This window comes from Cynocephalus volans, chromosome 1 (genome assembly GCF_027409185.1).
Source record: "Cynocephalus volans isolate mCynVol1 chromosome 1, mCynVol1.pri, whole genome shotgun sequence".
NCBI classification, from domain to species: Eukaryota; Metazoa; Chordata; class Mammalia; order Dermoptera; family Cynocephalidae; genus Cynocephalus; species Cynocephalus volans.
This window is the reverse complement of record NC_084460.1, coordinates 286,119,094-286,144,269: the sequence shown is the minus strand read 5'-3', so window position 1 is coordinate 286,144,269 and position 25,176 is coordinate 286,119,094. Positions and strand designations below refer to the sequence as shown.

General features: G+C 39.1%; 1 long non-coding RNA gene across 1 annotated transcript; it reads right to left on the bottom strand.

The window, feature by feature from the left end:
* Window positions 1-3,484: 3,484 nt before the first annotated feature.
* LOC134372698 (uncharacterized) lies at window positions 3,485-11,341 on the bottom strand. The gene is made up of 2 exons (XR_010022919.1): window positions 11,292-11,341; window positions 3,485-3,729 (listed from the first exon to the last, which is right to left on the bottom strand). It is a non-coding gene; the product is annotated as an uncharacterized LOC134372698 (long non-coding RNA).
* Between the last annotated feature and the right edge of the window lie 13,835 nt (window positions 11,342-25,176).

Genomic DNA, 25,176 nt, shown 5'->3' with positions numbered 1-25,176 from the left:
TTGAGCTAGGTCCCTAAGGACTTGTCACAGTTAGGCAGAGAGGTGGAGCACAGTGAGTGGAGGGATATCGCAGGTGGAAAGAACAACACACTCTGAAGCACATAGGCAAGATAGGCCGTGGTGCATTTTTGGAATTACAAAAACGTCAGGATAACTACAGCTCAGGGTGTGTACAGAAAAGTGGCCTGAGAACATATGGGAAAGAACATGAATGGACTTGTCAAGCAAAGATGTTTGAGATTTATCTTGTAAGCAACCATTAGCCACCGAATGCTTTTAGGTAGAAGAAAAATATGACCAAATATGGTTTTGTTGGTTCGTTTAATCACTCCTTGGAGAATAAATTGCAGAGGACTAAGACTGGAGACTGTGAGACAGTCCCTGCAGTGGTCTGGATAGGTTTGTGTAAGGAGGAGTTCAACAAAGCACAGTGAGGGTGGAAAAGAGGGACCAGGTTAGCAATATACAGGAGACAGAATTGACTGGACAGAAAAACTAAGGAGGGTGACAGAAAAGGAGAGGAGAAAAGGAGGGAGGCCAGGAGAGTTTGCTAATTTCTGGTGTGAGTGACTAGTTCATTGATGTTCTCATCAGAAGAAGATGATGAATATGGTTGGGGACATACAGTTGGAGATGTGTAATGGATTTAAGGGCCCTGAGGTTAGGAAAGCCATCAGGGCTAGAGATGTAGAAATCAGGGAACAGGGTAGCTAAGCCTTGTTTGTAGACACGTCAGCTGAGGGAGAATGTATAACATGAAAAGAGAAGTGGGAAGTACAGAACGCTGGTATCACCAACGTTTAAGATTCCAGCAGATAGAGGTGCCAAAAATGAACGGACCAGACATGAGAGGGTACAGTGAGGATGTCCACCTCACCAGGTAGGGCAGAGTCTCTTCAGTATAGTCATCTGCAATGCTCTTTTGAAAAACCTTCTCATTTCCTTCCCTGCACTGGCCCCCTTCTACTAAAGCTACAGACAGAGCCTGGGGATAAGAAAAGGCTTTGCAAAAGTATGCGAAAAGATGGCAGGCCCAAGAATAGCGGGCTTTGGTACTTTAACATAATGTTACATTTTTCTGCTCTCCTACGTGTTGTGAAGCAGTTGAGTTTTGCTCACTTCTGGATTCTTGACTGTCTTGGAGATAACTGAGGTCATAAACTATATCAACAATCTCTGGGCAAACCTTATCTTTGCAAATAATCAACTCTTAAGAAAACACTCATTTCCCTTTAGAACCAGGAAATTATCTTTACAGAGCCCAGAGGGCCTTTCTTCCCTGCTAACCTGGGTCTGCTGCTGTAAGGAAGGAATGAGTGTATACGTGCTTGAGTTACCTTGAAGTATCATGGACAGAGAAGTTCATGTACTGACCACTTAACACTGGGGAAAGATGGATTAAATGCAATTCTGGCTCTGTCAGTTAGTAGGTATATGGCCACAAATCCCTCTCCAAGCCTTAGTTTTCTTAGTTATCAAGTAGAGACAATAATCCTTACCTCAAAACACCATGTGCAGATGAAATACGATAATACCACATGTACTCACTCATAAGTGGGAGCTAAGAGAGAAAGAAGGAAGGAAAGAAAGACCACAGTGGTGCATTGGACTTGCAGAGGGAGAGAACATACCTAGGGATACAAAGTGGAGTGGGGGAAAGGGGGATGGGGAGGGAGGTCAGGGATAATTGGGTGGGGGACAGGAGATATAATCACAATTTGTGGTAATGGGCATGCTGCCAGTATGGATCTGGCCATCACATTTGGGCACGAGTGGTGACAATTAGCTTTGTACTCCGTGAATACTCATAACCAATAAAAATAAATGAAAATAAAAAATAAAAAAAGAAATAAGATAATCAATGTGTGTAGAGTCTCCGGTTTTGTGTGAAAAGAATAATCATGTAATAAGGTTGTTTTTATTTTATTGTGGTAAAATATATAATAGTTGTCATTTTTAAGTGTGCAGTTCATTGGCCTTAATTTTATGCAAGGTTGTGCAACTATCACAACTACCTATTTTCAAACTTTTCCATCACCACAAAAGAAACTGTGTACCCAATGGGCAATTAACTCACATTTGCCTTTAGCCCCTGATAATCTACTTTCTCTAATCTACTTTCCGTCTCTATGAATTTGCCTCTTCTAGATAGTGCATATAAGTGAAATCATACATATTTGCTCTTTCGTATCTGGTTTATTTCATTTAGCATAACATTTTCAAGGTTTAGCCATGTCGTAGCATGTATCAGAACTTTCTTTCTTTTCTTCCGGCTGAACACTATTCCACCGCATGTATGTACCACACATTGGTTATTCAATCATCTGTTGATGAACACTGGGATCGGTGCTGTCCTTTCATTATTGTGAGTGATGCTGTGATGAACATCCATGCACAAGTACCCACTTTAGTCCCTGTTTTCGATTCTCTGAAGTATATACCCAGGGGTAGACTTGCTAGGACATAAGGTAATTCTATGTTAAACTTTTTGCGGAACCACCAAATTGTGTTCCACAGCGGTGTACCACTTACATGGCCATGAGCAACATACAAGGGTTCCAGTTTCTCCACACCCTCACCAACACTTGCTTTTTTCCAAGTTTTTATATTATAGCCACCTTAGTAAGTGTGAAGTGATGTCTGCTTGTGGCTTAAAAAGCTTTTCATTACCTCTGTCAATGCAAGAAAACAGTTCGGATAATCAAACCTAACTGATAGTCTAAAGATCATCTGTAGTTAGTTTTGTAATGTTTAAGTATTATTTGAAAGTGTCTGTACCAAGCCTACCAAGGATGATTATCTAGTTTAAAATAACGAAAGTCTGTATACCTATCCAGCTCAAAAGAGTCTGGAAGCTGGTCCCTGGTGGGGTGACCCTTTGAGCCTGACCCAGACAGCTAATTCACATACAATGTCCCCAGACTGATTCACAATGGCTTGTCAAGAAGGGCTGGGTGCTTGCTGTAACGGGTTCTTTCTGGTTTATGACCTCCTCAGTACATCAGGATAATTAATTGTTTCAGGAGACTTGATGGGCTCGGTCATTGAGAGTTGATAAGAAAAAGCAATATTAACAATGGACACTAGTGGACAGAAATGATGTTGAACTTGAAACTCGAAGAGGCATAAACATTCCAAGGATCGGACTACTCATCATTAGACTATGAGCAGCTGTTGGAGGATAGTCAATTGGCCTTACGTGACGCTCTGGAATTTATAAGTATCTGGAAAGGGAGGCTCTTATCTATTTCAGCTCATTTAATACTCAAAAGGCTGTATAGTAGGTATTATTTATGTTCTTATTTTACATATAAAAAAAAACAGGCTTGAGAAATTAACTTGACCAAATGATCGAGCCAGGACCTAGTCTGTTCAGCTTCTGAGCTGGCTTCCTGGAAGATGCCAGGGCAAGGCTCAGCAGAGAAGATGCTGTCTGAGTGGCTGTGCTTTTTTCCTGGGGCTGTCATAACAAAGTTCCACCAACTGAATGGCTTAAACATAAATTTATTGTCTCAGTTCTGGAGGCTACAAGCTCAACATCAAGGGGAAGGCAGGGTTGGTTCCTCTTGAGGAATAGAGGGGAGGATCTGTTCCATGTCCTCTCTCCTTGCTTCCAGTTGCCTCAGGAGTTTCTGGTAGTTTCTAGTAGCTGCTGGGTTGTAGATGACATTCTTCCTCTGTCTTCACATATTCTCTCCTCTCACGCTTGTCTCCGTGTCCAAATTTCTCCTTTTTATAAAGACACCAAACATATTGGATTAGGGCTCATACTAATGACCAGGTTTTAACTTGATTACCTCTGTGAAGACGTTGTCTCCAAATAAAGTCACATTCTGAGGTACAGGAGGTTAGGACTTCAACACGTCTTTTTTTTTCTTTTTCCTTGAGGTGGGGGAACACAACACAGCCCACAACAGTAACTTAACATTGAGTTGTTTGTGCCTCCAAACAGATTTGCACCCTTCCTTCATGTAACTTCATGAAGTCTGCAAGACCTTAGACTGTACTTTGAGTTCAGAAAAAAGAATTTGTAAGTTTCTAACTGGAAGCCTGCTCAGTATTCCCTAAGCTACTTTAGTATCCTGCCACATTCTCTAGGACATCTGTTATTGCAATCTTTGCCAATTCTGAAGAAGTCTTAAGAAATTTGGTTTGCAGTGCCCGTGGGCCTGCTTAACTTTTAGCACAGGTTCAAAAAGGAGGTCCTCTTTATTTTCAAATTGCTTCAAGGTTTATTTTTAAAATAAAGTTTCCATTTCCTACAGAACTCAGAAAGTTGAGTGTATCTGGAAAAGAATGCTTTTGGCTTCAGAAATATATTTTGGAATATAGACATTCATTTACAAAAAAAAAAAAAAGATTTGATGTCTCAATTTTTTTGTAATGAAATAGTACTACCTTGAACTGCAACTTTTATAAGTTTTTCTGTCTGTTTTTTAAGATATTGCTTGGTCTTTGATGTTTACCCTAAAGATCTCTAGACAGAGCTTGGGATGAGAGGACTTAGTCTCCACTTAGGGAGACCAAAGAGTGGAAGAGTACAAGGATTTGCAGATACCTTCTTCCTAGATTCCCACCCCCTCCTTCAGGGCTGAAGGATTTATTTCCTCAGCTGCTGGGAATGTTGGCAGCCCACAGCTTTCAGCTGTCATCTTTCTTTAGGAACCGCCCAGATTGAGTCAACCTGCCATGCCCAATGTCACCATCTTTTCCCAAAGCAGCTTGCATCCACCGACTGGTCTGCAAGGAGATCATCCAGGCTGAGAATTTTGTCCCAACACAGGACAATGCTGAAGAGCCATCCCAGGCTCAGGGCTGTCTGTGGCGTGAGGCCAGTTGCCCCGTGCTGCAACCCACTTTCCCCTCTGCCCAGTTCTGCGTCTGCTGCCTCACCCCCACCCCACGTGTTGATCTCGAGAACATTCCTTAAAAACATATCAAACGGTCAACTCAGTGTATACTTCCAGGGAACCCAGCCTACCACAGGACCCCAAATAGGGAGACTCTGAGAAAAAGAGCCAACTGTAGGGGAAAATAAAGCAGGATTCTAGGCCACGGCTTGGTGAGACTACAGGCAAGACTGGGAAGCCGCTGCCAAAGTAAGGATTTCATTCAAGCATCTTACAGTGTAGTCCTGGAACCCAAATGGAAATATATACATATAATATACATAAGTATACATACACACACACATACATACAGGGGGTCTTCAAAAAGTTCATGGAAATATTTGTACTATCTTTTAATTCCATTTTCCATGAACTTCTTGAAGTACCCGTGTGTGTGTGTGTGTGTGTGTGTGTGTGTGTGTGTGTGTGTGTGTGTGTGTGTGTGTGTGTGTGTGTGTGTGTGTGTGTGTGTGTGTGTGTGTGTGTGTGTGTACCTCCCAAAACCCCAAAGGGTACTCAATAGCAATAACTCAAACAAAAGAATGAAGAGGAAGGGTGATCTAGGAAAAACTTAAAGGTCAGGCTCTAAAAGAAAAAGCCTATAAGCTAAAATAGGGAAAGGATAACAGTAAGTGTCAGAAAATGCTGTTTATCGGTTCAAAGTTGGGATAAGCCAAAAGAGGAACTTGAAACTGTACTTGTGATTCAGCTCAACTAAGACCTTGACATTTCTCACACTATTATAAGAGGTTGCTTTGCACTTGAACTAGTTGCTTGACTGTAGTGAACAGGGCAAATTAAGAATAAAGCCAGACAAGCCGAGGTAGTGAGAGAAGGCCAGAATTCAGAGGCATGATTTTGATGAGGAGATGGTCTTTATATTTCCCTTAGGTGCCGACAGCTAAACATGAACAGAGGCAAGGACAGGAAGCCTGCCAGGTGGGTGGAGGGTGGTATGTGTCTTGTGTATTGGGATAGGTTGTGATGGGAGCATCTATTGTAGGGAGCAGTCTGCTCCTCTTGGGTAGATTATATCCTCTTTTATCATTGTTTTAGTTTGGGACTCCCCAAAAGCAAGCCAGGGTTTGAGTCCAGGTAGTTTAATTGGTAGGTGATCCCTTGTAGCTGGAGTGAGAGAGAAGACAGAGACAGGAAAGAAGGAAGGGTGTATTATCCATCACTTCTATGGGCAAAGGGATTTGATTCCACTGGGCCCTCCTGAGAAGTGTTCAGAGTGCCTCACAGAATTGTCCCCTCAAAGGACAGAAGCCTGGAGCATTTACCCACTGGCTGCTCTCTCTCATTGCCTGAGGGCTGCCCTTGTGGGCATGAATTCTCCACAGCTCCAGGCTGTGCTTGTGGGTTGGGTGAGCAGCCTCCCACAGCTCAGGGGAGGACTCCTGAAACTGGAACCCCCACCCCCCCCACCCCCCGGCAGTTGCTTGAAGCGGGACAGTCTGCGCTCACAAGGCATTACCCACCTCAGCTGTGGCTGAAATTAGAGGGCGTGGAGGGCTGTGATACAGGCTACCGTGAACCTCTACAACAGTCATAAACCACCAAGGGCCCTGGGAAAAGCCGTGACATGTTTGAAAAAGGTACATCTTGGTAAATCAAAGCTGAGCATTTTTAATGCAAATTAAAATATTAATAGAGAAGTTTTATTCTGAGTTCCTTTGACTCAGTAATAAGTCACAGTGTTTGCTGGATTTTAAATAAAGAGGAAAGTGGATGCTTTATATTTGGGGAATTTTAAGAGGTCAATAAATAACATCTCTTTCTTCCTCTGTGGAACTCTGAAGCAGCTGAGGTATAAGACGCAGGAGACTGACAGATGGAGATAAAAGTGGCAGCTGCCTGAAGACCACGGATTTACACCTGCCGCCAAAAGGGCAGCCCTGGTTGACATTCTGATCTCACATCTCATTCTGAGGTGTGCGACAGGGCACCCAAGAAGATGCGCTTATCTGGGATCACTGCCTTGCAGCAGTCTGGCAGAGAGGGAAGAGAATGACTGGCTGGTGGTTGCACCTTGCAGCTTTTAAATAGATTAATATTACCCAGTCAAGGAACATGCACCATTAGGTGTAGGAATCCTTGCCATTCACCAGTCAGCCTTCTAAGGGAGGCACACTATTCTATGGGTGTTCCTTCACGTGGAACAATGGGGCAAGGTGAAAGAACATTTCTCCCAACCATTGTGAAAATGAAAAGAAATCGCTGGAGTTTTGCATACTCGGGAGTTTCTCCTGTGGTTCTCACTGTTGATAACACTCCATTTGACACTGACTACATTTATGCAACCTACTTTGACAATCAAGGGGAAAGTTTCTTCTGTAAGACCTATTCCCCAACTAGACTAAAGTCCAGGAAGGGTCTGTGTCTTATTTTCTTTTATGGGATTCAGAAAAGAACACCAGGCTGGGAGTTAGGAAATGTAAGTTCTACTTCTAGTTCAGTAAAATGTAATTCTATTTGCATGGTCTCTTAGATCCATTCCAAGTCCAAATATTAGTTTCAGAATTATCTACTAAATTGAATTGAATAGATGCTGATATGATCGATGAGTTTAAGGATGACCTAATAATGAAAATAAGACTTGATATTTAGTAACAGGGTACAGTGCACCCATGGGAGAGAGAAGCCAGTGGAATAAGTGCTGGCTTTTGCATTGAACAGTTCTTGGTTTACATCCTGGTTCTGCCACTTTCTACTTTGAGAAATTTACTTGGCTTCTCTACACCTTCATTTTATTGTGAACAAAATTATAATTCCTACCTTGGAGGATGGTTGGAAAGAATTAACAACATAATGTAAGTAAAATGAATAATGTAGTGCCTAGTAGGCGTTCAATAAATGGCAGTGATTATCTTTGTTATCTAAGGAAAGAATGTTAAAATACCATTAAAAGACACTTGGTTTGAAAATAGGAGCTTCCCAAGGAATGCCATTGAATAGCTAATTAATGACCTTGAAAATCTCCAGGCATTTCTAGGTAAGAGTGGGTGGAGTTAGTTACATGCCTATAAAGAAAAGCTCTTTGCAGGCCTGCATATTAGCAAGGAAAATGACTCAAACATTATCCCCTCTGCTCCCATCATTTCTGAACACACTGACTCTGCCTGGATTCAGCTTCTTCAATCAGGCCCAGCACCTTCTCTAAGAAATGGAAAGAAAAGCACGATACTGGTCACATAACTATATATTGAATGAATAAATAAATGAACAAAATAATGAAATCATGGCTAAAGAAATTAAATCAACAAAAGGTTACAAATATTATTATGCCCTGTGAAAATGGCAGGAGGCAACAAGCTATTCTCGAGAACACAGATCTGAAAGCAAGTAGGCTGCCAACATTTGGGTAGCTATTTTCTACTTCTCCAGGTCTCCCACTAAAATGAGAGGGGCAAGAAAAGAGTATGGAGAGTAAGGGTGTCACATGTGCCTGCTCTGTATCCATTATCTCATCTCCTGCCAGGGATTTCACCCCTGCCCAAGGGGTCACCTTCATTTCTGGGAAGGGCTTTGCGGTGGTTGATCTAAACTTGACATGTTCCATCCCCTTGGCCACAGAGATTGGTTCAGGGATGGGCAAGTTACACAGTTTTGGTCAAAGAGGTGGTGAATCCCAAGGCTTGGGAAGGAGCTAGCTGGAAGGTCTGATGAGGAGATGGGAGGTCTTAGAATGCTGCTGCCATTTTGTTACCTGGAACTGCTGGGGAGGAGAGGAGGGTGGTGAGAAAGCCTGAAGAACCATGAGATGATACCCTTCTTGCTGAGATTGTTTGAACTCTGAGCTCAAAGCTTGTCTGAAGGCTATATATCCTAGAGCTTTTAATTATGCGAGCCAATAAATCCCCTTTATTGTCTAAATTAGTTAGAGGTGTTTTTCTGTCACTTGCAAAAAGTCCTAGTTAATACAAAGGATCTTCTTTCCTCTATGTCAGATGGAGTGTTGCTAATATGCTGACTTGGAAATAAAATCCAACTGAAATCAATGTCTGAGAATACCATATATACGGAGTTATGACCTTGTAAATGAACTCCTCAAACATTTTGAAAGACCTTGTGTGGAACAGACTTAGTTACCAGCAGCAGAGTTCCTACCCTGACCGGTTTTCTGTAAAATCTTACAGAATTTTTTTTTAGTTTGAGTGGTTCATTACTCGATAAACGCTACTTAACAAATCACTGGAAACTGTATACTCGTATATAGTATTTGGAACTACTCATGTGGTATTTCACAGTCTTTCATATTACATTGACATCTAGAGACATCTAGATTTGACTGAAAAATCAAAACATGTACACTTCAAACAGCAGTGTTTAATTCTCGAAATCCAAAATGAGAATCCATAAGTGGCCAGAGTCAGAAAGTCTTTGTTACCATAAATACAATTTTAAGTCAAAAGATATAGAAGAAAATGACTTCCAGCTCCGAAGATTGAATACAAGTGTGAATATTAAGAGAATAAAAACCAGACATGTTTTTTAAAGAAAATATATCTAAAAATCTCTACCATGAAGATACAGCATTTTAAAACATTGTACTGTACTAAAAAAAAATGGTGGAAAGATATCTAAAGAGGTTTTTTGGTTTGTTTGATTTTACTTGATTCAGATATTCAGTCTATATCTGATCACAGGCAAACTGCCAAGATTTGCTGAGCATGAGGGACATAATCAAATTGTAACCCATTTGCAACAAATTCATATTATTTCTTACCATATTTTAGTCACATAACATAGATTTGATTCATAATTTTCTTTCAAGAAGAGAGCCTTTGGAGTAGAATAAGGATTTCAAAAATGTACAAGAAGTTGCATTATAAGAAATAGAAAATTCAGAGCCATTTCTTGGCTATATGTACCACGAAATAGATTTTTACATTTGTAGGAGTAACCCTGTTGTTGGTCGATGTGTTATGGAGTGGTGTTAAAAAGTTTCTTCACCCAGAAATAGAGCTCAAATATCCACAAGAATAGAGGGAAGTAAGTTTACTGCAAGAAGGGATTGAGAAGTAAACTGATTATCAGCTCTATTATACTTGGAATATTGTTTTACTGCTTAATGCTGATTTTAAGTTCATCTAGAGAGATTGCCATTTAAATAATGTCAGACGCCTCTCAGCCCAGATGGCGGCAGCAAATAAATGTGAAGCATGTTTTCTTGGTTTAGGAAAGTATTGCTGCTTCTTTTTTCCTCTTGTTTTCAGTTATTGTGGTTGTTTTGGTTTTGGCCTACCAAAGCATGCTCCTTCCAATACTTCATGGTATGAAAGAGTGGTGTATATTTTGGGGAGAATGTGGGCAAATTTGCATGGGAAACTGGAAGCTTTGGGGAAAATGTAGAGACCTAAAATTCCTACCCTTTGGAAGTTCAGATTCTTTCTATGGGACTGTGATGGTCTGCAAGAGGAATCTGGCCAGGAAGGAAAGGGCAAACTGGCCTAAACACCTAGGCCCAATTTCGGGGTTTAGGTTATTGAGAGCTGATTCCAGCAGAGTACACAGTTTACTTTGACCAGGAAGTTGTGCTTTTGGAAACTATGGCTGACTAGAGTGAAAACCAAGGGCATTCACAAAAGAAACGGCCTCAGAAAATACAAGATTTATCAGTGGACTAATCAGTTTCTCCAGGCTGTCTTGGCAAGATGTTTTGAAGCAAGACTGGCCCGACTAGGCTGTGTAATCTCTTGGTGTTCGTGAGAGGCACTCAAGAGAGAAAGCAGACTGCTGCACTTCCGGGCAAGTAGGGCCCTAGTGATGAACTTGATTATTAAAGGGTAGTGTGACCTTATTTGAACCTTGAACATGATGGAGCAGGATATACTAATTAAAATAATATTTTGCTACGATCTCAGCAGGTGCTAAATATTCTACAACTGTTGTTATGCTAGATCCATAAATGGCCAAACAGATATGTTTGCTTCAGTTCAACTGTTCCCTATATATCCATGACCCAGACTACAATAAAACGCAGTTAACCTTTAATTACATATAGACTTGGTCCAATTTAATACATCTTACATCTGTTTCTTTTTAACTCTGAAAAACACATGGTATATACTGTCTTTATATTATTACTTACACCATAATGTTCTACTCTCAATGTTTTAATATTTTAATTGAGTTATAAGTTTAAAGGTTTTTTTGTTTGTTTGTTTGTTTGTTTGTTTGTTTGTTTTTTGTCTTTTTCGTGACCGGCACTCAGCCAGTGAGTGCACCGGCCATTCCGCGCTCCCAGCGCCGCACGCTCCCAGTGCCGCACTCTCCCGAGTGCGCCACAGGCTCGGCCCAAGTGTAAAGGTTTTGATCAGGTAAAACAAACTTTAAAAATAAAACAAGTTTATGTCCTACTTCTTTAAATTGACTTTTTAATCTCTCTTATCCACTTACTTAGGAACTCTCCCTCTTGGATAGAAGTTTCCAGAAATTTCTCCCTGCAATACAAAAGTATATATGAATTAGAAAAATAAGTAGTATTCATATATTTTAATCACAATGAGTTAAAAATATGATGAAAGGATTAATCAAATTTCATTAATATGATATACTAACAGAAAAATTCATGTAACTAATTTATATAGCAACATAATTATTAATGTAAAATTTAGTTTATTCAATAGTTTTAATCAAATTTTTATTGGTCTCCTACATCTGTTATTTTATAAGTTGTTATGTTGCTAATATTTCCTAGCAGGGGTAAATTTTTAAAAATTTAAACATTCTTATTTATTAAATGTTAGTGTTAATTAATACTAGAATGTAATTAATGATTACATTTTATTAATAATAAAAAATTGCTTTGCATAATTTTTATTTCTCTTCAATTTAAAATATTTTATGAAAATTATGCCCCACTTGATACCACTCGATGATGGTTACAAATTCTATATTGAATATTGAGTTTTTTGTTGTCATAATTTAAGACTTTCTTTGATTATTAGTAGTAGTCAAAATATTGTTTTTCTTGAAAGGATCAAGTCACAAATTTGATTTCGAAGAGATGACTTCCTGCAGTGATAGCTATATAGTTGTGTGAACTCACTTCACATCAATAATATTTTACTGCTAATTTATAAAAATTATAGCCAATTTATCCAAGGGGCTTTATAGCTGCATTTTATCATTTTAGGGATAAAACAATAAAACAATCTAAAGAGATAAAAGTCCTTCAACAAATATAAAAATCATACTTAGGGCTTTTTGAGCCAAGCTTGAGATGGGATTGGGTGAGCTGAAGACAACTAAAGTAGACACAAGATAGGAAAGGAAGATCCTGTGCTAAGAGCCAGGGAAACTTCACTTTCCCCAACTCAGACTCTGGTTCTGCAAACCCAATTAGAACTTCAGTTTAGATGACAGGGAAAAGAGATATAATGCACTCATTCAACGAATGTTTATTGAGCACCTACAATACACCAGGTGCTATGCGATATCTTGGCAGTGCCACTTGAAAACAAAACAAAGACACTGTCTTCATGACTTCAAGGTTCAGTAGGGGATAAATCACATGACTAGATAAAGAAGGATAAAGACAGAAAGTTAAGAATGTATTTAGACTGGAGGGTCAGGGTAGGCTGCCCGGAGGAGGTGGCTTTTAAGCTTAGATGAAATGGAGACAATACTCTAAGCAGAGGGAGACTGAGTTCCAGACAACAAAGCAGGCAGAAGCCTGTGTTTCTTGCCATTTTTAGTATCTTCCATCCCATCCCTTAGGCTTTCCCTTCAGGACCTGCCCTCCCTGCCTCTCCCTTCCTTCCTTTAGCTCCACTGAAAAATGAAAGGGGAGGACAATTAGGGATATAAAATGAGTCACAACTTTGAGCTAGAGAGAATGAGGTTAAGAACCACCGTGAACTCCATTCAACCTGGAGAAAGACTGTTACATAAGGCTCCAGAGAAAAGCCGGACCCAATTTATCTGCAATGCCAGAATAAACGAGGGCAAACGCCTCCAAATCCTGCCTGTAATGACTCCCACATCGTCACTGCCGTGATTTCTTGCTGTTCTCCGGTCTCCTTGTTGTCTCCTATTCCTTGTCATTGGGTCTGTGGAAGCTCCTTTTTGACTGGCTTTGTGTTGCGTTGTGGGCGGTGCTCAGCTGCTGACTGATCTCATGGATTCATTAAAGGGAAAGGTTCCTTACTAATACACAGTTTTTGTCTTGTTCTAAGTCAGCACTTTTTTAGTTAGAGACTCGATCTTTTCTCCAATGACTGCCCTAGAAGTCTTTTTCACACTTGTGGTTGAGTGAAATATGGATTATAATTTGTACAGCTAACCTAAGAAGCAAAGAGACTTGCAGAAATACGAATATCAAAGCAACAAGCCCATTCCCAGGAAACTGAACCTTCAGATGACCAGCTGTTTTTGGCTTTTGACCTTATTCATTCGAGTCTTTCTTTGTTTCTATCTACTGGGGATAGAAGGCAAGTCTGGTGAAGACGTTATTTACGTGCCTGCGCTGATATTCCTGTGGAAATGAAAACCGATTATAGTATATAAATAAAGCCAATGTACTAGATTTGAAATTTACTACTTCATTTAGTGATACAGAAGTTACCTAGAAAAGACCAGAGATGTGTAATGTGTCTGTGTATTTATATAAAACTCTGATGTTTTATATTCTGTTATATATATTTTTAGATTGTTTTTAATTGTGGAGTTAATGAATGTACTTTGTACTCCCAGATACATATGATTTCCAGTTTCAGAAGTCTGGTATTAAGAAATCTTATTAGAAAGGCATTTGCCCACACACTCCAAAACATTCAGTTTCTCTTACACAGGGTAACTTCTCATTCCCTCGTTTCTTTTTTTTTTTGAACCCTTGGCATGGTGTTGTCTGCACCACACTCAGCCAGTGAGCACACCGGCCATCCCTATATAGGATCCAAACCCGCGGCCTCAGCGCTCCCAGCACCACACTCTCCTGAGTGAGCCACAGGGCCGGCCCTCATTCCCTGGTTTCTGTCACTTAGTCCCAGGTACCTAGAACTCATATGCAAACAACTCTGGTCCACTCTTCTATGATTTATTCATGTCCCTTTCCTCTTGGTGGACAGATACTCTGATTTCACTCTTTATGCCTATTTGACTTTGAGTTATAAGTGGCTTTTTATCAATTGTATGGATTGAATGTTTGTGTCCCTTCAGCACTCAGATGTTGAAGCCCTAACCCCCGATGTGATGGTATTTGGAGGCTGGGCCTTTGGAAGTGATTAGGTTTAGATAAGGTCAGGAGGGTTGGACCCTCATGATGGGATTAGTGTCCTTATAAGAAGGAGAAGAGCCTGGAGCTCGTTCTTTCTCCACATTGTGAGGGCATTTTGAGAAGGTACCTTCACCAGAATCCAACCATGCTGGTACCCTTATCTCAAACTTTCAGCCTCCAGAACCATGAGAAATAAATTTTTGTTCTTTATGCCACCTGGGCTATGGTATTTTGTTGCGGCAACCTGACTTGACTAATACATAAATCTGTAAAGACCATATACTATAATGATATTCATTTATAATACATAGTAGGGTTTGGGTTTGTTGGTTGGTTTGTTTTTGGCTAAACCATTTGAAACTCAATTTCAGGTATCATGTCATTTACCCTAAATAATTTAGCAGGCATCTCCTCAGAATAAAGATATTCTCTCACGTGATCACAAAACCATTAAACTACTTAAGAAAGTTAAAAATACTGTAAAAATAACATCTAGCAGTTAATCCACATTCAAATGTCTCCATTGGTCCATACAAATTGGATATGTTAAAAAATATATATATATATATATATATATATATATATCTCCCTACTAGGGGTTGATATTTTTATTGGTGATAGTAGGAGCGTTTTGGCATAAGGAACCAATAATAAGGTAGCAGGAGGCCCAGCAGTTTGGGTTTTGTTTTTGGGTTTTTTTAGCCTTAAGAGGGAATTTATTGGAAGGGAGCAGGGACTCGAAGGATGAATGGAAGAGCAGAGGATCAGATTTCAAAACAGTTCAGAAACCTGGGCAGCTGCAGAGAGCCATGAAATAGGACCCACAGAAATGGTCATTTAGCAGAAACAATCTGGAAAGAACAGCGCTGCTGCCCACCCCACTTAACTGCTAATGAATTCAGCCAATTCATCTTTGCCTTATTCCTTGATAGTCCCAAATCCCTGATGGAAGCCACCAATTAGCTGAGCCTACCTCTTGTCCTGAGCAGTGGCTGCTAGGAGGCAGAGGAGGAAGGATCTGAATGTTTAAGGAGATGGGCACTGCTTCTGCCAACATAAAATACAAAATTCCTGAAATCTTGGGAGGGGGGTGTTGGATTTGGGTCAGCCATGCAACAAATATTCACCCTTCTGGGCCTAACCTTGTTCTCCACAATCTATTCTCCCCAGTGTGTTCAATCTTTGTAAGAGTTGTGGTAGCCACATACGTGTTCCCTAACACGAAACTTGCTTTCTTTGTGATTGAGTCCACTGCAATTCCTAACACCTAGACAATAATTTGAATTCATAAGTCGTTTAAACTCTTCTTGAAAAAAAGTATCATGCTTAAGCATCTATAGGGTGGTAAGCACTGCTAGGAGCGGGTGCTGAACAAATGTCGTATGGAATGACGTTGGTGCTGTGTAGATCCTCCCAGAGTAATAATACCTGTCTTGGACTGAGCATTTCCTGTGTGCCAGGTATAAGCTCTTCATGTAATCCTTCCAATGACCCTCTGAAGGGTCACTGAGCTCTGAGCTCCATGTTCAGATGAAGAAACCTGCCCACAAGCTAATATAAAGCAGCAGAACAAGAATTACAGCACAGCTCTCTGACTCAAGTCCTTTCTCTAAGCCTGTCCACTGTACTGCTCAGTTTTGCAACCAACCTTCCCCACCTGTGATGATGGTTGCCTCTGGGCTTCTATTTTTTCATCAGCTACAGGATTGGCCTTCAAGGATTTTGGAGTGATAGAACTGTAAACCCTCAGAGCTAGCAGAAAACTCAGAGATCACCTAATCCTATAACCAGATTTTACTGACATGGAAACTGAGATCGAATAGGCACTATGAAGGTCACGGTGCTGGCTACTGGAATTCCACATATTCAACATCTCCCACTGGGAAGTCAAGTTCTGGAAACATTTTGTTGTAACAGTAGCTCAAGTTAAGGTGTATGTCTCATGGACATAACCTTGAAAATAAAGTGCAAATGAAATCACAATTCATTCTTTCTCTTGGATGGCTTAGTCTTTAACAACCAACACACTGCCAGCCCCCATACATGTTCCTTGTGCATGAGCAAAAGCAGTAATTCCAACAACAGCATTACATTTCTATACACTGACTTTCATCTCAGGTGTGTAAATCATGTTAGCATCATTAACTCGTTAATCATGAGAACACTTCTTTGAGGTTATCTCAGAGAGTAACTTTATCATCCTTTTTATGGACTGAGAAACTGCAACAAAAGTTTAGTGACGTGCCCAAGGTCACACAACTCATTAGAGACAAAATCTCAGACTCCTAAATCTTCCTTTCATGCTCACAGGCATCTATCCTCCTGCTAATTAATATCTAGGACATTCAGGTCATGGAGCATCATATTTTATTAGATTAGCATTTATACCCTAGTAAACTTCTTTGATAAGACAATATGTTTATTAAGATTAAAATTTTAAATGCCAATTTATTCTTCTTCAATATGTATGTATCAGGTGCTATTTCTTATCCTCAAGTTCATTTCATTTTTTTCATCTTTATTTATTTTTTTTCATATTCATCTTTTTTTAAAGACTTCATTTATTTAGAGCAGTTTTAGGTTTACAGCAAAATGAAGAGGAAGGTACAGAAATTTCCCATCTACCCCTTGACCTCACACATGCATAACTTTCCTCATTATCAATATCTCATACTAGAATGGTGCATTTGCTGCCATCAGTGAACCTACTCTGACACAGCATTCTCACCCAAGGTCCACAGATCACAGAGGGTTCACTCTTGGTGTGGTACATTCTATGCATTTGGGCAAATGTATAATGACGTGTATCCATCATTATAGTATTATACAGAGTATTTTCACTGCTCTAAAAATCCTCCGTGCTGTGCCTATTCATCCCTCCCTTTCCCCAACCCCTGGCAACCACTGATCTTTTTATTGTCTCCATAGCTTTGCCTTTTCCAGAATGCCATATAGTTGGAATCATAGATAATGGAGCCTTTTCACATTGGCTTCTTTTACTTAGTTATATGCAGCTGAGGTTCTACCGTGTCTTTTACAGCTTTATAGCTCATTACTTTTTAATGTTAAATAATATTCCATTGTTTGGTTGTACCACAGTTTATCCATTCAAATCCATTTCATTTTTTAACTGGGCACAGAACCTCTGTACTTAATGATAGCTAATTAGGGGTAAGAAGGGAGATTAAGAGGCAGCTAAAGTTTAGGAAAACTGTATTTAAGGGGTTTGGGGCTGAGCCACAGAAGGAATGACTTCCTCCTCGAGCAGGGATTCTCTTTCCTCTCTTCTTCTCTTTCGTCTAGTTGCAGAGGGGGTTCTGCAAATCACTGGCTCCTTTCGGGTGTTTTATGTCAAGAGAAGTGAAGCATGAAGGAAAGAGCCTTGGCTGGGCAAGTCACTTGGATTCTCCGGCTTCAGTGTCTCCAACTATAAGATGACAAGGCTGGTGACATGATTTCAAGGGTCCCTCTGAGGTCAACCAACCCGAGATTCTACCTCCTTTTATTTTTCCCTTGACAACTGCTTATATCTAATGGTTTAAGAGAAAGGCTTATTTTTTTACATGTCAGCAAAGAAGCTTTGCCTTTATGTTTATTTGAAGGTTCCACAAAACCAAATCTTTGTTTCATGGCCCATGATTTATTTTATTTTATTTTCACTTATTTATCACTCTTTTTACCTCCTTACTTATGGAATCCCGACAGCCTGAAAGTCCGACAAACTTCAAGACTCTTCTCAGATTCCTAAATTGTACTAAACATTTTCAAATAGGTTTTTGTATATGAATTGATAGCGAGGTCAAAATAGACTAGTTTCTACCAGAGTTAACATCATCAATTTTGCCATGTTTCAGACTTAGTGTCCCTCCAAGGGTATTTTTAAAATTTTCCTCTTTTGGATCAGTATTAACTGCCTCACTCATGTAAGCACTTTTTAGTGATTCTCTTATAGCAGTACAACAATACATATTTTTTTTCCAAATGAGAATTGTATAAAGCAATATCCTCATAATTAATCCATGCTACAAAAATGTAAAGGGCCCAACCAAAATCTCATGCATTTGGGTAGTTCTAGGAGATCTTGTCTAGATTGTTCTAAATTTCATATGGGATACAAAAATATTCTATCTAGACTGTCAATTACCCCTAAGATCTGCCGGCCCTCCCTTTTTTAATAGACTTTATTTTTTAGAGCAATATTGAGTGGAAAGTACAGAGCTGCCATATTGCCTGCCCTCTTTTAATGGTTTAAGCTAGTTTGATTGCATTTCTTTCACTTACAACTCCAAAAATCCTAATACAGAAATTAAAATAACTTGATAATACATGTTATTGGATCTTTTATCTCTATCATCACTATGATAATAAATATTTCATATGTTCATATCCACTTCCAGTTACTAAAGTCTTTTAAAATTAAATATTTACCCACACCAGTCATATTAAAATTCAAGCAGGATTCCCTTCAACTTGTCAGCTGTCAACCCCTTTCCCCGGGCTCTCTGTTTTAATGGACTAGTCGGTCCCAGACTCTCTCTGCCTTATTTCATGCTACATTGCTATTCTCAGCTCCTGCTGTTTCTCTGCTCCCACCCCAAGTGGGCTAGCATTTCTAGGTTCCTTGGAAGTGACCTTTTGAAGGATTATTGTGAAAGTTCAGACATGGAACTTTTCATTTTTGTGAAAGTCTACATGGAACACACTTACTTTCCTACATGGAAAATCTACATGGAACATTAACTAATGTTCTAAATCCATCTCAAACAGTAATTTAGTGTGCAAATAGAATTAATGTTAAAACAATGTTCACTTTTTAAAAGCAATTGCTTTACATTTTTATTATCAAATAATTATAACCGTGTAGGTCATTCCTTATTACTTCTGCAAGTTGTATTTTTTTATTCTGGCATATCTAAAAATAATTTTAAATCTTTAACATGGTGATGCTTTTGCTGAATTTTGCAAGGAGCCTAATTGTCTAGGAATCGGTAAAATGCATTAACCAGGTTTGTGCTTTCTGTAAGCCAGGGACTAGAGCTGAAAGGCTTAAGCCTCACTCTTTAATCTATTTTAGGATCACATTACCTAGCATGGAGGGTCAACTATCTCTCATAAAGCATCACAGCTGTTGAGTTGCCCTCAGTCACAACACAGGACAGTTTAGATTAGAAAATGAAAAACAATCACATGTCTAATTGAAATGACATGGAGAGATTTGAGGGCAACTAAACGACTGTTTATGGAAGGCAGTGCACTTTCCAATCAGACAAACCTGTTCTTTGTTCAGAAGTGTAGAGAGGAACGTGTGCTACTGAAACAGCGGGTCGATTTAGTTCCTGGAAGCAAAAGAGCACATGAGCCTTATATTTTGTGTTACTACATCAAGGGGAAACAGTGCAGGTTTCTCCTTTTAGGAAAACTGCCACATACACTGTCCTAGATTTCCCTTGTCGTCGTCCCCCCCGCCCTTTTATGTTCTACTACATGTTGCTGTTATAGGGGGAAATAACTTAGTCCTCCTCCCCCCTTTGTTTTTCTTTCAGTACAAATAAAGGCAAGGGTGGTTCTGGCAGCTCAGTGGGCAGGCAGAGTCTGCACAGTGTGGGAGAGCTTCTTCCATGTCATAAAAGTCAGCCTGAGCAGAATGGCTCTGACAATGAGATTAACTCTGCAAACCAGGTGCAACTTGTTTTTCTGTTCATGACAGAGCGTGTTGGAATTTCGCTTTGGTTTACTAATGCCCTGTTTATATTGATTTATTTCAGGAAAGTGACACCTTCTAATTTTTTTAATTAATTTTTTTCAAAGCAGTTTCATATGAATTTGTTATTCCCATGGGTGCTTTTGCCTTTTAAAGATTTTTTTTCTGGTTGTAAATATAATACATATTAAAGAGTGATCATTGTGAAAAATCTAGAGATACAATAAAGAAAATAAAAATTACCTCTATTCCTGTTCCCATACAGAAATAACCCCCATTGAGCCGGCCTGTGGCTCACTCGGGAAAGTGTGGTGCTGATAACACCAAGGCCACGGGTTCGGATCTCACATAGAGATGGCTGGTTGCTCACCGGGTGAGCGTGGTGCTGACAACACCAAGTCAAGGGTTAAGATCCCCTTACCGGTCATCTTTTTGAAAAAAAAAAAAAGAAAGAAAGAAAGAAAGAAATAACCCCCATTGACCCTTATACTTTGTTTTTATTTTGGGGTGTTTTTTGGTAAGTCATTCTCTAATTTATTTAGTCTCTTGGGTTTTCTACATTTTAGCTTCAAAACATTCTTTTGAAGTAGGTAGGTCAGGAGTTTTTTGTCAGTTTTGCTGATGAGGAAACTGATAAAATTCCATGACACATCCAGAAGCCGCAGGGTCTTTTGTGCAATCTACTTAGTGCTAAGTTTTTGGCATCATTGAGCTTTTGTTGGTGACTTTACTGTTTATACAGCCCCTGAGTTATGCTGAAGCGCTGCCTAGAAGGTGATGTCCCTCACAGAGAAAATAAGCATGTTAGGTATGCTTCATTCAGGTGTGAGTTATAGTGCTGTTGACTGTGAGTTCACACATAAAATAAGGTATGTGTTGGATCAGTTGATGAGAACATGACCAGAGGCTCACAGGAACCTAACTGCATTACCCCTAGGAGCCATGCATGGTTCGGTGTTTGCTAATTCAGTGATTACAGTGACTGTGTAAAACATAACCACTGGAGATAACTAGAATTGACTGTATTATTGCTGCTGATGTTATTGTCTAACAATAAATGGTATGGCATCTCAAAGAACTTGGCTTATGCAAGAGGGTCTGACCTATAGTTTGTATTTCTTCCTACTTTGGATGCTGGGGACTTGTCTTAGAGGTTTTTTTAGTTTCCTTTTGATTTTTGTTTTTGGCTGGCCAGTACAGGGATGAACCCTGGACCTTGGTGTTGTCAGTACCAGCTCTCCCAAGTAAGCTAACTGGCTAGCCCTTATTTTAGAGTTTTTGATGGTTACCCCCTGGTACCCTCAAGAGCATTCTGTCCTCCACCCCCATAGCAATTAATCGCTGTTCCAAACTCTGACACCTGTTATCTGAAGCTCTCCTGTCTCATGAGTGGTTTTCTGAGAATCTAGGAATATCCCATTTGAAAGGTAGAGCATGCCTGTTTCTGGTTTTGCTTCGGGAGTGTTTATGTGGACAGGGTCCTGAGGGCCTGGCCATCAGCCCTCTTTTCATCATTGTTCCTTGCAGAAGATGTAGGGTAACCCCTGCAAGGAGAAGATCTGCTGTCTTGCTTTGACAACCCCTCCCCACCCCCACCCTGGAGTCTCTTAGGCAAATATAACAATTAGACTTCAGTTCTTAACAGTGTTCTTTGAGAGAAAAATGTCTACCTCTCATGACTTGCTGGTAAGGAAAAATATATATAACTGCAAAAGTCTCAAAATTTCAGTATAGTAAACTTGAATACAGTCCTCCCTCCGTATTTGCAGGGGATTGTTTCCCAGACCCCCCTGGGATATCAAACTCTGAAGATGCTCAGGTCCCTTAAATAAAATGGCATAGTATTTGCATATAACCTATGCATATCCTCTCATATACTTTAAATCACCTCTAGATTACTTATAATATCTAATACAATGTAAATAGTTGTTTTACTGTATTATTTTTTATTTGTATTATTTTGTTGTTGTATTTTTATTTTTTATTGTTTATTTTTTCCCAAATATTTTTGATCTGTGGTTGGTTGAATCTGCAAATTCAGAATCCATGGATACTGAGAGCTGACTGTAAATCAAAACATATATAGATTTGCTTACCCTTTAAGGATACCCTAGTTTCAAACAGACAAACTCACTTGATAAAATGTCTAATGAAAGGAGGATAATACTCAGAGGAATAGGTTTGTTTTTTTTTCCAGGAAATATTAGAGCTTTTTTTTTTTTTCTGAGACATTCCAAATGGGACTGGTGACAGGCACCTGACATATAATGAATAATTCAAATGCTTATAAATAGATGTTTCATTTGTATTTAACGTGAATTGCAGTTTCATGATAATGACAGTTACACTGTCAACCAAAATAAGCAACACTAGTGAAAGATATTTTCTTATTCAATTAATCTTGGAAAATAAGAGTAACATGATTTGGGATAAATAAATTATATTCATTTTGATACTTGTGTTATGAAGATAATTATTTATGCTTAAAATAAATACCTATATTGTACCTGTCAGTACAAAAATGCAAAATGTAAAAGATGTAAAAATCAAACATTGTGGACAACCAAGTGATTATGGTTGGCAGATCCTAACCAACTCTCTGAGGAAGGCAAGAAAATATAGTTCAAACAAGGAGCTCACAAGAGTTGTCAGTAAATATCGATATCAAACTCAACCATAAGAAGAAATATGCAAATGAAAACCACAGAGCGATGCCTTTTTTCCTTTTTTTAACCTATAGATTTGAAAAAACTAAGCATTTGACAATATGCAATGCAGGCACAACTACAGGAAACAGGCTCCTCATACATGGCTGGTGGGGGTACAATAGAATAATGTGCAAATATCTAACTAAATTACAGTTGTGTCTACTATGTGCTCCAGAAATTCCAGTTCTGGAAATGTGTTATACATATGTACCAGCACACATAGGAAAAGACATATGTTCAAAGTTATTCATTGCAGCCTTGATTGAAAGAGCAAAGACTGGGAACAACCCATGCATTTATTAGGGGAATGATTGGTCAAACAAACTATAATACCTCTGCACAGTAAAATACTAGGCAGCTAGTGGTACAACATGAATGAACCTTGAAAACATTGTTACATGAAAGAAGCCAATCACGAATGATCACACGTTGTATGACTCCATTTGTGTGAAATGGAATCCAGAATAGGCAATCTGGAAACAGAAAGGAGCTTTGTGGTTGCCTTGAACAAAGGGGTGGGAGTGGGGTGGAAATGCTAGGAGTGATGTTTCAGGTATACAGGGTTTCTTTTGGAGGCAATAAAAATGCAATAAAATTGATTGTGTGATTATGCACAACTCTGGATATAGTAAAAGCCATTGAATTGTACACTTCCAATGGGAAAATTGTGTGTTATGTGAATTATATCTCAATAAAACTGTTTTAAAAAAATAAGGATGTTTTCTTCAGACTGACATAGAAAGAAGTCTCTAGGCCATACTAAATAAAAGAGCAAAGTGCAGAGCAGTCAACTTATTAATCAATCTGTTGAGTAGGAAAGGGGAAAATTTAAATGTGTCCTTTTTTCGTATACATGTGTCTTTTTTCATATACACTGGGAGGGAGGTTATACATAATACTAATTAAAGTGCTCACCTGGGGGGATAGGGTATTGACAGAGCCAAAGTGTCCATGTATTTGTTGTTGTACTTCTTGGCTACTGAAAAAATTATAATTAGTATGGATACTAATTTGATATAATTGGTTTAGCCAATGTACACACTTATTTTTTTTTTTTTTAATTCCCAACAGTGGGATAGCTGGGTCGTATGGTAGATCTATCTGCAATTGTTTAAGGAACCTCCATACCATTTTCCATAGAGGCTGCACCATTTTGCAGTCCCACCAACAATGTATGAGAGTTCCTTTTTCTCTGCAGCCTCGCCAGCATTTATCGTTCATAGTCTTTTGGATTTTAGCCATCCTAACTGGGGTTAGATGGTATCTCAATGTGGTTTTGATTTGCATTTCCCGGATGCTGAGTGATGTTGAGCATTTTTTCATATGTCTGTTGGCCATTTGGATATCTTCCTTAGAGAAATGCCTATTTAGCTCTTTTGCCCATTTTTTAATTGGGTTGCTTGTTTTCTTCTTGTAAAGTTGTTTCAGTTCCTTATATATTCTGGATATTAATCCTTTGTCAGATATATATTTTGCAAATATTTTCTCCCACTCTGTTGGTTGTCTTTTAACTCTGTGAATTGTTTCTTTTGCTGTGCAGAAGCTTTTTAGTTTGATATAATCCCATTTGTTTATTTTTCCTTTGGTTGCCCGTGCTTTTGGTGTCGTATTCATGAAGTCTGTGCCCAGTCCTATTTCCTGAAGTGTTTCTCCTATGTTTTCTTTAAGAAGTTTTATTGTTTCAGGGTGTATATTTAAATCCTTAATCCATTTTGAGTTGATTTTAGTATATGGTGAGAGGTATGGATCTAGTTTCATTCTCCTGCATATGGATATCCAGTTATCCCAGCACCATTTGCTGAAGAGGCAGTCCCTTCCCCAGTGAATAGGCTTGGTGCCTTTGTCAAAGATCAGATGGCAGTAAGTGTGTGGGTTGATTTCTGGATTCTCTATTCTATTCCATTGGTCAGCGTGTCTGTTTTTATGCCAGTACCATACTGTTTTGGTTATTATAGCTTTGTAGTATAGCTTAAAGTCAGGTAGTGTTATGCCTCCAGCTTTATTTTTTTTGCTCAGCATTGCTTTAGCTATGCGTGGTCTTTTATTGTTCCATATAAATGTCTGGATAGTTCTTTCCATTTCTGAGAAAAATGTCTTTGGAATTTTGATGGGGATTGCATTGAATTTGTATATCACTTTGGGTAGTATGGACATTTTCACTATGTTGATTCTTCCAATCCAAGAGCATGGGATATCTTTCCATCTTCTTGTATCCTCTCTAATTTCTCTCAGCAGTGGTTTGTAGTTCTCATTATAGAGATTTTTCACCTCCTTGGTTAACTCAATTCCTAAGTATTTTATTTTTTTGGTGGCTATTGTAAATGGGCAGGCTTTCTTGATTTCTCTTTCTGCCTGTTCACTATTGGAGAAAAGAAATGCTACTGACTTTTGTGTGTTGATTTTGTATCCTGCTACTGTGCTGAAATCATTTATCAATTCCAAGAGTTTTTTTGTAGAGGTTTTAGGCAGTTCGATATATAGGATCATGTCATCTGCAAACAGGGACAGTTTGACTTCATCTTTTCCAATCTGGATGCCCTTTATTTCCTTCTCTTCTCTGATTGCTCTGGCTAGTACTTCCAACACTATGTTGAATAGGAGTGGTGAGAGTGGGCATCCTTGTCTAGTTCCTGTTCTTAAAGGAAAAGCTTTCAG